The sequence below is a fragment of the Lepidochelys kempii genome, chromosome 21, assembly GCF_965140285.1.
Source record: "Lepidochelys kempii isolate rLepKem1 chromosome 21, rLepKem1.hap1, whole genome shotgun sequence".
Lineage (NCBI taxonomy): Eukaryota > Metazoa > Chordata > Testudines > Cheloniidae > Lepidochelys > Lepidochelys kempii.
This window is the reverse complement of record NC_136400.1, coordinates 20,033,231-20,045,647: the sequence shown is the minus strand read 5'-3', so window position 1 is coordinate 20,045,647 and position 12,417 is coordinate 20,033,231.

Genomic DNA, 12,417 nt, shown 5'->3' with positions numbered 1-12,417 from the left:
TTGTGCTGGGAGCGAAGCTGACCCCTGATTAGGGGGCGGGGCTTCACTGACTAGGGGTCCTATAAAGGGAGCAGCCAGTCAGGCAGCTGCACAGACAGCTGCAGCGGTACAGGAGCTAGCAAACAGAGCTGTAAACAGGGGAGTTTGAGTGGGAGTTCTGTTCGAGGAGACGGTATTTGTGTGTGTTTGGTTTTGTGTTGGTGGTATCTGTATGTGTAGGGGCTTTGTGCTGGGAGAGAAGCTGAGCCCTGATTAGGGGGCGGGGCTTCACTGACTAGGGGTTCTATAAAGGCAGCAGCCAGTCAGGCAGCGGCACAGACAGCTGCAGTGGCACAGGAGCTCGCAAAGAGAGCTGTAAACAGGGGAGTTTGAGTGGGAGTTCTGTTGGAGGAGAAGGTATTTGTGTGTGTGTTTGGTTTTGTATTGGTGGGATCTGTATGTGTAGAGGCTTGGAGGGGCTTTGTGCTGGGAGAGAAGCTGAGCCCTGATTAGGGGGCGGGGCTTCACTGACGAGGGGTCCTATAAAGGGAGCAGCCAGTCAGGCAGCGACACAGACAGCTGCAGCGGTACAGGAGCTAGCAAACAGAGCTGTAAATAGGGGACTTTGAGTGGGAATTCTGTTGGAGGAGAAGCTATTTGTGTGTGTGTTTGGTTTTGTATTGGTAGTATCTGTATGTGTAGGGGCTTTGTGCTGGGAGCGAAGCTGAGCCCTGATTAGGGGGCGGGGCTTCACTGACTAGGGGTCCTATAAAGGTAGCAGCCAGTCAGGCAGCGGTACAGGAGCTAGCAAACAGAGCTGTAAACAGGGGAGTCTGAGTGGGAGTTCTGTTGGAGGAGAAGGCATTTGTGTGTGTGTTTGGTTTTGTATTGGTAGCATCTGTATGTGTAGGGGCTTTGTGCTGGGAGAGAAGCTGAGCCCTGATTAGGGGGCGGGGCTTCACTGACTAGGGGTCCTATAAAGGGAGCAGCCAGTCAGGCGGCGGCACGGACAGCTGCAGCGGCACAGGAGCTAGCAAACAGAGCTGTGAACAGGGGAGTTTGATTGGGAGTTCTGTTGGAGGAGAAGGTATTTGTGTGTGTTTGGTTTTGTATTGGTGGTATCTGTATGTGTAGGGGCTTTGTGCTCCGAGAGAAGCTGAGCCCTGATTAGGGGGCGGGGCTTCACTGACTAGGGGTCCTATAAAGGGAGCAGCCAGTCAGGCAGCTGCACAGACAGCTGCAGCGGTACAGGAGCTAGCAAACAGAGCTGTAAACAGGGGAGTTTGAGTGGGAGTTGTGTTGGAGAAGAAGGTATTTGTGTGTGTTTGGTTTTGTGTTGGTGGTATCTGTATGTGTAGGGGCTTTGTGCTGGGAGAGAAGCTGAGCCCTGATTAGGGGGCGGGGCTTCACTGACGAGGGGTCCTATAAAGGGAGCAGCCAGTCAGGCAGCGACACAGACAGCTGCAGCGGTACAGGAGCTTGCAAACAGAGCTGTAAATAGGGGACTTTGAGTGGGAGTTCTGTTGGAGGAGAAGCTATTTGTGTGTGTTTGGTTTTGTATGGGTAGTATCTGTATGTGTAGAGGCTTGGAGGGGCTTTGTGCTGGGAGCGAAGCTGAGCCCTGATTAGGGGGCGGGGCTTCACTGACTAGGGGTCCTATAAAGGTAGCAGCCAGTCAGGCAGCGGCACAGGAGCTAGCAAACAGAGCTGTAAAGAGGGGAGTCTGAGTGGGAATTCTGTTGGAGGAGAAGGCATTTGTGTGTGTGTTTGGTTTTGTATTGGTAGCATCTGTATGTGTAGGGGCTTTGTGCTGGGAGAGAAGCTGAGCCCTGATTAGGGGGCGGGGCTTCACTGACTAGGGGTCCTATAAAGGGAGCAGCCAGTCAGGCGGCGGCACGGACAGCTGCAGCGGTACAGGAGCTAGCAAACAGAGCTGTAAACAGGGGAGTTTGATGGGGAGTTCTGTTGGAGGAGAAGCTATTTGTGTGTGTTTTTGGTTTTGTATTGGTAGTATCTGTATGTGTAGAGGCTTGGAGGGGCTTTGTGCTGGGAGCGAAGCTGAGCCCTGATTAGGGGGCGGGGCTTCACTGACTAGGGGTCCTATAAAGGTAGCAGCCAGTCAGGCAGCGGCACAGGAGCTAGCAAACAGAGCTGTAAACAGGGGAGTATGAGTGGGAGTTGTGTTGGAGGAGAAGGTGTTTGTGTGTGTTTGGTTTTGTATTGGTAGTATCTGTATGTGTAGAGGTTTTGTGCTGGGAGAGAAGCTGAGCCCTGATAAGGGGGCGGGGCTTCACTGACTAGGCGTCCTATAAAGGTAGCAGCCAGTCAGGCAGCGGCACAGCAGCTAGCAAACAGTGCTGTAAACACGGGAGTTTGAGTGGGAGTTCTGTTGGAGGAGAAGGTATATGTGTGTGTTTGGTTTCGTATTGGTAGTATCTGTATGTGTAGAGGCTTGGAGGGGCTTTGTGCTGGGAGAAAAGCTGAGCCCTGATTAGGGGGCGGGGCTTCACTGACTAGGGGTCCTATAAAGGTAGCAGCCAGTCAGGCAGCGGCACAGACACTGCAGTGGCACAGGAGCGAGCAAACAGAGCTGTAAACAGGGGAGTTTGAGTGGGAGTTCTGTTGGAGGAGAAGGTATTTGTGTGTGTTTGGTTTTGTATTGGTAGTATTTGTATGTGTAGAGGCTTGGAGGGGCTTTGTGCTGGGAGAGAAGCTGAGCCCTTATTAGGGGGCGGGACTTCCCTGACTAGGGGTCCTATAAAGCTAGCAGCCAGTCAGGCAGCAGCACAGGAGCTAGCAAACAGTGCTGTAAACACGGGAGTTTGAGTGGGAGTTCTGTTGGAGGAGCAGGTATTTGTGTGTGTTTGGTTTTGTATTGGTGGTATCTGTATGTGTAGGGGCTTTTTGCTGGGAGAGAAGCTGAGCCCTGATTAGCGTGCAGGGCTTCACTGACCAGGGGTCCTATAAAGGTAGCAGCCAGTCAGGCAGCGGCACAGACAGCTGCAGCGGCACTGGAGCTAGCAAACAGAGCTGTAAACAGGGGAGTTTGAGAGGGAGTTCTGTTGGAGGAGAAGGTATTTGTGTGTGTGTTTGGTATTGTATTGGCAGTATCTGTAAGTGTAGGGGCTTTGTGCTGGGAGAAAAGCTGAGCCCTGATTAGGGGGCGGGGCTTCACTGACTAGCGGTTCTATAAAGGCAGCAGCCAGTCAGGCAGCGGCACAGACAGCTGCAGCGGAACAGGAGCTGGCAAACAGAGCTGTAAACAGGGGAGTTTGAGTGGGACTTCTGTTGGAGGAGAAGGTATTTGTGTGTGTGTTTGGTATTGTATTGGTAGTATCTGTATGAGTAGAGGCTTGGAGGGGCTTTGTGCTGGGAGCGAAGCTGACCCCTGATTAGGGGGCGGGGCTTCACTGACTAGGGGTCCTATAAAGGTAGCAGCCAGTCAGGCAGCGGCACAGGAGCTAGCAAACAGAGCTGTAAACAGGGGAGTATGAGTGGGAGTTCTGTTGGAGGAGAAGGTGTTTGTGTGTGTTTGGTTTTGTATTGGTAGTATCCGTATGTGTAGAGGTTTTGTGCTGGGAGAGAAGCTGAGACCTGATAAGGGGGCGGGGCTTCACTGACTAGGCGTCCTATAAAGGTAGCAGCCAGTCAGGCAGCGGCACAGCAGCTAGCAAACAGAGCTGTAAACAGGGGAGTTTGAGTGGGAGTTCTGTTGGAGGAGAAGGTATTTGTGTGTGTTTGGTTTTGTATTGGTAGTATCTGTATGTGTAGGGGCTTTGTGCTGGGAGAAAAGCTGAGCCCTGATTAGGGGGCGGGGCTTCACTGACTAGGGGTCCTAGAAAGATAGCAGCCAGTCAGGCAGCGGCACAGGAGCTAGCAAACAGAGCTCTAAACAGGGGAGTATGAGTGGGAGTTCTGTTGGAGGAGAAGGTGTTTGTGTGTGTTTGGTTTTGTATTGGTAGTATCTGTATGTGTAGGGGCCTTGTGCTGGGAGAGAAGCTGAGCCCTGATTAGGGGGCGGGGCTTCACTGACGAGGGGTCCTATAAAGGGAGCAGCCAGTCAGGCAGCAACACAGACAGCTGCAGCGGAACAGGAGCTGGCAAACAGAGCTGTAAACAGGGGAGTTGGAGTGGGACTTCTGTTGGAGGAGAAGGTATTTGTGTGTGTGTTTGGTATTGTATTGGTAGTATCTGTATGAGTAGAGGCTTGGAGGGGCTTTGTGCTGGGAGCGAAGCTGACCCCTGATTAGGGGGCGGGGCTTCACTGACTAGGGGTCCTATAAAGGTAGCAGCCAGTCAGGCAGCGGCACAGGAGCTAGCAAACAGAGCTGTAAACAGGGGAGTATGAGTGGGAGTTCTGTTGGAGGAGAAGGTGTTTGTGTGTGTTTGGTTTTGTATTGGTAGTATCCGTATGTGTAGAGGTTTTGTGCTGGGAGAGAAGCTGAGCCCTGATAAGGGGGCGGGGCTTCACTGACTAGGCGTCCTATAAAGGTAGCAGCCAGTCAGGCAGCGGCACAGCAGCTAGCAAACAGAGCTGTAAACAGGGGAGTTTGAGTGGGAGTTCTGTTGGAGGAGAAGGTATTTGTGTGTGTTTGGTTTTGTATTGGTAGTATCTGTATGTGTAGGGGCTTTGTGCTGGGAGAAAAGCTGAGCCCTGATTAGGGGGCGGGGCTTCACTGACTAGGGGTCCTAGAAAGATAGCAGCCAGTCAGGCAGCGGCACAGGAGCTAGCAAACAGAGCTCTAAACAGGGGAGTATGAGTGGGAGTTCTGTTGGAGGAGAAGGTGTTTGTGTGTGTTTGGTTTTGTATTGGTAGTATCTGTATGTGTAGGGGCCTTGTGCTGGGAGAGGAGCTGAGCCCTGATTAGGGGGCGGGGCTTCACTGACGAGGGGTCCTATAAAGGGAGCAGCCAGTCAGGCAGCAACACAGACAGCTGCAGCGGAACAGGAGCTGGCAAACAGAGCTGTAAACAGGGGAGTTTGAGTGGGACTTCTGTTGGAGGAGAAGGTATTTGTGTGTGTGTTTGGTTTTGTATTGGTAGTATCCGTATGTGTAGAGGTTTTGTGCTGGGAGAGAAGCTGAGCCCTGATAAGGGGGCGGGGCTTCACTGACTAGGCGTCCTATAAAGGTAGCAGCCAGTCAGGCAGCGGCACAGCAGCTAGCAAACAGAGCTGTAAACAGGGGAGTTTGAGTGGGAGTTCTGTTGGAGGAGAAGGTATTTGTGTGTGTTTGGTTTTGTATTGGTAGTATCTGTATGTGTAGGGGCTTTGTGCTGGGAGAAAAGCTGAGCCCTGATTAGGGGGCGGGGCTTCACTGACTAGGGGTCCTATAAAGGGAGCAGCCAGTCAGGCAGGGGAACAGACAGCTGCAGCGGCACAGGAGCTAGCAAACAGAGCTGTAAACAGGTGAGTTTGAGAGGGAGTTCTGTTCGAGGAGAAGGTATTTGTGTGTCTTTGGTTTTGTGTTGGTGGTATCTGTATGTGTAGGGGCTTTGTGCTGGGAGAGAAGCTGAGCCCTGATTAGGGGGCGGGGCTTCATTGACTAGGGGTTCTATAAAGGCAGCAGCCAGTCAGGCAGCGGCACAGACAGCTGCAGTGGCACAGGAGCTCGCAAATAGAGCTGTAAACAGGGGAGTTTGAGTGGGAGTTCTGTTGGAGGAGAAGGTATTTGTGTGTGTGTTTGGTTTTGTATTGGTGGGATCTGTATGTGTAGGGGCTTTGTGCTCCGAGAGAAGCTGAGCCCTGATTAGGGGGCGGGGCTTCACTGATTAGGGGTCCTATAAAGGGAGCAGCCAGTCAGGCAGCTGCACAGACAGCTGCAGCGGTACAGGAGCTAGCAAACAGAGCTGTAAACAGGGGAGTTTGAGTGGGAGTTGTGTTGGAGAAGAAGGTATTTGTGTGTGTTTGGTTTTGTGTTGGTGGTATCTGTATGTGTAGGGGCTTTGTGCTGGGAGAGAAGCTGAGCCCTGATTAGGGGGCGGGGCTTCACTGACGAGGGGTCCTATAAAGGGAGCAGCCAGTCAGGCAGCGACACAGACAGCTGCAGCGGTACAGGAGCTTGCAAACAGAGCTGTAAATAGGGGACTTTGAGTGGGAGTTCTGTTGGAGGAGAAGCTATTTGTGTGTGTTTGGTTTTGTATGGGTAGTATCTGTATGTGTAGAGGCTTGGAGGGGCTTTGTGCTGGGAGCGAAGCTGAGCCCTGATTAGGGGGCGGGGCTTCACTGACTAGGGGTCCTATAAAGGTAGCAGCCAGTCAGGCAGCGGCACAGGAGCTAGCAAACAGAGCTGTAAACAGGGGAGTCTGAGTGGGAATTCTGTTGGAGGAGAAGGCATTTGTGTGTGTGTTTGGTTTTGTATTGGTAGCATCTGTATGTGTAGGGGCTTTGTGCTGGGAGAGAAGCTGAGCCCTGATTAGGGGGCGGGGCTTCACTGACTAGGGGTCCTATAAAGGGAGCAGCCAGTCAGGCGGCGGCACGGACAGCTGCAGCGGTACAGGAGCTAGCAAACAGAGCTGTAAACAGGGGAGTTTGATTGGGAGTTCTGTTGGAGGAGAAGCTATTTGTGTGTGTTTTTGGTTTTGTATTGGTAGTATCTGTATGTGTAGAGGCTTGGAGGGGCTTTGTGCTGGGAGCAAAGCTGAGCCCTGATTAGGGGGCGGGGCTTCACTGACTAGGGGTCCTATAAAGGTAGCAGCCAGTCAGGCAGCGGCACAGGAGCTAGCAAACAGAGCTGTAAACAGGGGAGTATGAGTGGGAGTTCTGTTGGAGGAGAAGGTGTTTGTGTGTGTTTGGTTTTGTATTGGTAGTATCTGTATGTGTAGAGGTTTTGTGCTGGGAGAGAAGCTGAGCCCTGATAAGGGGGCGGGGCTTCACTGACTAGGCGTCCTATAAAGGTAGCAGCCAGTCAGGCAGCGGCACAGCAGCTAGCAAACAGTGCTGTAAACACGGGAGTTTGAGTGGGAGTTCTGTTGGAGGAGAAGGTATATGTGTGTGTTTGGTTTCGTATTGGTAGTATCTGTATGTGTAGAGGCTTGGAGGGGCTTTGTGCTGGGAGAAAAGCTGAGCCCTGATTAGGGGGCGGGGCTTCACTGACTAGGGGTCCTATAAAGGGAGCAGCCAGTCAGGCAGCTGCACAGACAGCTGCAGCGGTACAGGAGCTAGCAAACAGAGCTGTAAACAGGGGAGTTTGAGTGGGAGTTCTGTTCGAGGAGAAGGTATTTGTGTGTGTTTGGTTTTGTGTTGGTGGTATCTGTATGTGTAGGGGCTTTGTGCTGGGAGAGAAGCTGAGCCCTGATTAGGGGGCGGGGCTTCACTGACTAGCGGTTCTATAAAGGCAGCAGCCAGTCAGGCAGCGGCACAGACAGCTGCAGTGGCACAGGAGCTAGCAAAGAAAGCTGTAAACAGGGGAGTTTGAGTGGGAGTTCTGTTGGAGGAGAAGGTATTTGTGTGTGTGTTTGGTTTTGTATTGGTGGGATCTGTATGTGTAGAGGCTTGGAGGGGCTTTGTGCTGGGAGAGAAGCTGAGCCCTGATTAGGTGGCGGGGCTTCACTGACGAGGGGTCCTATAAAGGGAGCAGACAGTCAGGCAGCGACACAGACAGCTGCAGCGGTACAGGAGCTAGCAAACAGAGCTGTAAATAGGGGACTTTGAGTGGGAGTTCTGTTGGAGGAGAAGCTATTTGTGTGTGTGTTTGGTTTTGTATTGGTAGTATCTGTATGTGTAGGGGCTTTGTGCTGGGAGAAAAGCTGAGCCCTGATTAGGGGGCGGGGCTTCACTGACTAGGGGTCCTAGAAAGATAGCAGCCAGTCAGGCAGCGGCACAGGAGCTAGCAAACAGAGCTCTAAACAGGGGAGTATGAGTGGGAGTTCTGTTGGAGGAGAAGGTGTTTGTGTGTGTTTGGTTTTGTATTGGTAGTATCTGTATGTGTAGGGGCTTTGTGCTGGGAGAAAAGCTGAGCCCTGATTAGGGGGCGGGGCTTCGCTGACTAGGGGTCCTATGATTGTAGCAGCCAGTCAGGCAGCGTCACAGACAGCTCCAGGGGCACAGGAGCTAGCAAACAGACCTGTAAACAGGGGAGTTTGAGTGGGACTTCTGTTGGAGGAGAAGGTATTTGTGTGTGTTTGGTTTTGTATTGGTAGTATCTGTATGTGTAGGGGCTTTGTGCTGGGAGAAAAGCTGAGCCCTGATTAGGGGGCGGGGCTTCGCTGACTAGGGGTCCTATGATTGTAGCAGCCAGTCAGGCAGCGTCACAGACAGCTCCAGGGGCACAGGAGCTAGCAAACAGAGCTGTAAACAGGGGAGTTTGAGTGGGAGTTCTGTTGGAGGAGAAGGTATTTGTGTGTGTTTGGTTTTGTATTGGTAGCATCTGTATGTGTAGGGGCTTTGTGCTGGGAGAGAAGCTGAGCCCTGATTAGGGGGCGGGGCTTCACTGACTAGGGGTCCTATAAAGGTAGCAGCCAGTCAGGCAGCGGCACAGGAGCTAGCAAACAGAGCTGTAAACAGGGGAGTTTGATTGGGAGTTCTGTGGGAGGAGAAGGTATTTGTGTGTGTTTGGTTTTGTATTGGTGGTATCTGTATGTGTAGGGGCTTTGTGCTCCGAGAGAAGCTGAGCCCTGATTAGGGGGCGGGGCTTCACTGACTAGGGGTCCTATAAAGGGAGCAGCCAGTCAGGCAGCTGCACAGACAGCTGCAGCGGTACAGGAGCTAGCAAACAGAGCTGTAAACAGGGGAGTTTGAGTGGGAGTTCTGTTGGAGGAGAAGGTATTTGTGTGTGTTTGGTTTTGTGTTGGTGGTATCTGTATGTGTAGGGGCTTTGTGCTCCGAGAGAAGCTGAGCCCTGATTAGGGGGCGGGGCTTCACTGACTAGGGGTCCTATAAAGGGAGCAGCCAGTCAGGCAGCTGCACAGACAGCTGCAGCGGTACAGGAGCTAGCAAACAGAGTTGTAAACAGGGGAGTTTGAGTGGGAGTTCTGTTGGAGGAGAAGGTATTTGTGTGTGTTTGGTTTTGTATTGGTAGTATCTGTCTGTGTAGGGTCTTTGTGCTGGGAGAAAAGCTGAGCCCTGATTAGGGGGCGGGGCTTCACTGACTTGGGGTCCTAGAAAGGTAGCAGCCAGTCAGGCAGCGACACAGGAGCTAGCAAACAGAGCTCTAAACAGGGGAGTATGAGTGGGAGTTCTGTTGGAGGAGAAGGTGTTTGTGTGTGTGTTTGGTATTGTATTGGCAGTATCTGTATGTGTAGGGGCTTTGTGCTGGGAGAAAAGCTGAGCCGTGATTAGGGGGCGGGGCTTCACTGACTAGGGGTCCTATAAAGGTAGCAGCCAGTCAGGCAGCAGCACAGGAGCTAGCAAACAGAGCTGTAAACAGGGGAGTTTGAGTGGGAGTTCTGTTGGAGGAGAAGGTATTTGTGTGTGTTTGGTTTTGTATTGGTAGTATCTGTATGTGTAGGGGCTTTGTGCTGGGAGAAAAGCTGAGCCCTGATTAGGGGGCGGGGCTTCACTGACTAGGGGTCCTATAAAGGGAGCAGCCAGTCAGGCAGGGAAACAGACAGCTGCAGCGGTACAGGAGCTAGCAAACAGAGCTGTAAACAGGGGAGTTTGAGTGGGAGTTCTGTTGGAGGAGAAGGTATTTGTGTGTGTTTGGCTTTGTGTTGGTGGTATCTGTATGTGTAGGGGCTTTGTGCTGGGAGAGAAGCTGAGCCCTGATTAGGGGGCGGGGCTTCACTGACTAGGGGTCCTATAAAGGAAGCAGCCAGTCAGGCAGCGGCACAGACAGCTGCAGTGGCACAGGAGCTAGCAAAGAGAGCTGTAAACAGGGGAGTTTGAGTGGGAGTTCTGTTGGAGGAGAAGGTATTTGTGTGTGTGTTTGGTTTTGTATTGGTGGTATCTGTATGTGTAGAGGCTTGGAGGGGCTTTGTGCTCGGAGAGAAGCTGAGCCCTGATTAGGGGGCGGGGCTTCACTGACGAGGGGTCCTATAAAGGGAGCAGCCAGTCAGGCAGCGACACAGACAGCTGCAGCGGTACAGGAGCTAGCAAACAGAGCTGTAAATAGGGGACTTTGAGTGGGAGTTCTGTTGGAGGAGAAGCTATTTGTGTGTGTGTTTGGTTTTGTATTGGTAGTATCTGTATGTGTAGGGGCTTTGTGCTGGGAGAAAAGCTGAGCCCTGATTAGGGGGCGGGGCTTCACTGACTAGGGGTCCTATAAAGGGAGCAGCCAGTCAGGCAGGGGAACAGACAGCTGCAGCGGCACAGGAGCTAGCAAACAGAGCTGTAAACAGGTGAGTTTGAGAGGGAGTTCTGTTGGAGGAGAAGGTATTTGTGTGTTTGGTTTTGTATTGGTAGTATCTGTATGAGTAGAGGCTTTGTGCTGGGAGAGAATCTGAGCCCTGATTAGGGGTCGGGGCTTCCCTGACTAGGGGTCCTATAAAGGTACCAACCAGTCAGGCAGCGGCACAGACAGCTGCAGCGGCACTGGAGCTAGCAAATAGAGCTGTAAACAGGGGAGTTTGAGTGGGAGTTCTGTTTGAGGAGAAGGTATTTGTGTGTGTGTTTGGTTTTGTATTGGTGGTATCTGTATTTGTAGAGGCTTGGAGGGGCTTTCTGCTGGGAGAGAAGCTGAGCCCTGATTAGGGGGCGGGGCTTCGCTGACTAGGGGTCCTATGATTGTAGCAGCCAGTCAGGCAGCGTCACAGACAGCTCCAGGGGCACAGGAGCTAGCAAACAGAGCTGTAAACAGGGGAGTTTGAGTCGGAGTTCTGTTGGAGGAGAAGGTATTTGTGTGTGTTTGGTTTTGTATTGGTAGCATCTGTACGTGTAGGGGCTTTGTGCTGGGAGAGAAGCTGAGCCCTGATTAGGGGGCGGGGCTTCACTGACTAGGGGTCCTATAAAGGGAGCAGACAGTCAGGCAGCGAAACAGACAGCTGCAGCGGTACAGGGGCTAGCAAACAGAGCTGTAAACAGGGGAGTTTGAGTGGGAGTTCTGTTGGAAGAGAAGGTATTTGTGTGTGTTTGGTTTTGTATTGGTAGTATCTGTATGTGTAGGGTCTTTGTGCTTGGAGAAAAGCTGAGCCCTGATTAGGGGGCGGGGCTTCACTGACTAGGGGTCCTAGAAAGATAGCAGCCAGTCAGGCAGCGGCACAGGAGCTAGCAAACAGAGCTCTAAACAGTGGAGTATGAGTGGGAGTTCTGTTGGAGGAGAAGGTATTTGTGTGTTTGGTTTTGTATTGGTAGTATCTGTATGTGTAGGGGCCTTGTGCTGGGAGAGAAGCTGAGCCCTGATTAGGGGGCGGGGCTTCACTGACGAGGGGTCCTATAAAGGGAGCAGCCAGTCAGGCAGCAACACAGACAGCTGCAGCGGAACAGGAGCTAGCAAACAGAGCTGTAAACAGGGGAGTTTGAGTGGGACTTCTGTTGGAGGAGAAGGTATTTGTGTGTGTTTGGTTTTGTATTGGTAGTATCTGTATGTGTAGAGGCTTGGAGGGGCTTTGTGCTGGGAGAGAAGCTGAGCCCTGATTAGGGGGCGGGGCTTCACTGACTAGGGTTCCTATAAAGGTAGCAGCCAGTCAGGCAGCGGCACAGGAGCTAGCAAACAGAACTGTAAACAGGGGAGTCTGAGTGGGACTTCTGTTGGAGGAGAAGGTATTTGTGTGTGTTTGGTTTTGTATTGGTAGTATCTGTATGTGTAGAGGCTTGGAGGGGCTTTGTGCTGGGAGAGAAGCTGAGCCCTGATTAGGGGGCGGGGCTTCGCTGACTAGGGGTCCTATGATTGTAGCAGCCAGTCAGGCAGCGTCACAGACAGCTCCAGGGGCACAGGAGCTAGCAAACAGAGCTGTAAACAGGGGAGTTTGAGTGGGAGTTCTGTTGGAGGAGAAGGTATTTGTGTGTGTTTGGTTTTGTATTGGTAGCATCTGTATGTGTAGGGGCTTTGTGCTGGGAGAGAAGCTGAGCCCTGATTAGGGGGCGGGGCTTCACTGACTAGGGGTCCTATAAAGGGAGCAGCCAGTCAGGCAGCGACACAGACAGCTGCAGCGGTACAGGAGCTAGCAAACAGAGCTGTAAATAGGGGACTTTGAGTGTGAGTTCTGTTGGAGGAGAAGCTATTTGTGTGTGTGTTTGGTTTTGTATTGGTAGTATCTGTATGTGTAGAGGCTTGGAGGGGCATTGTGCTGGGAGCGAAGCTGAGCCCTGATTAGGGGGCGGGGCTTCACTGACTAGGGGTCCTATAAAGGTAGCAGCCAGTCAGGCAGCGGCACAGGAGCTAGCAAACAGAGCTGTAAACAGGGGAGTTTGATTGGGAGTTCTGTTGGAGGAGAAGGTATTTGTGTGTGTTTGGTTTTGTATTGGTGGTATCTGTATGTGTAGGGGATTTGTGCTCCGAGAGAAGCTGAGCCCTGATTAGGGGGCGGGGCTTCACTGACTAGGGGTCCTATAAAGGGAGCAGCC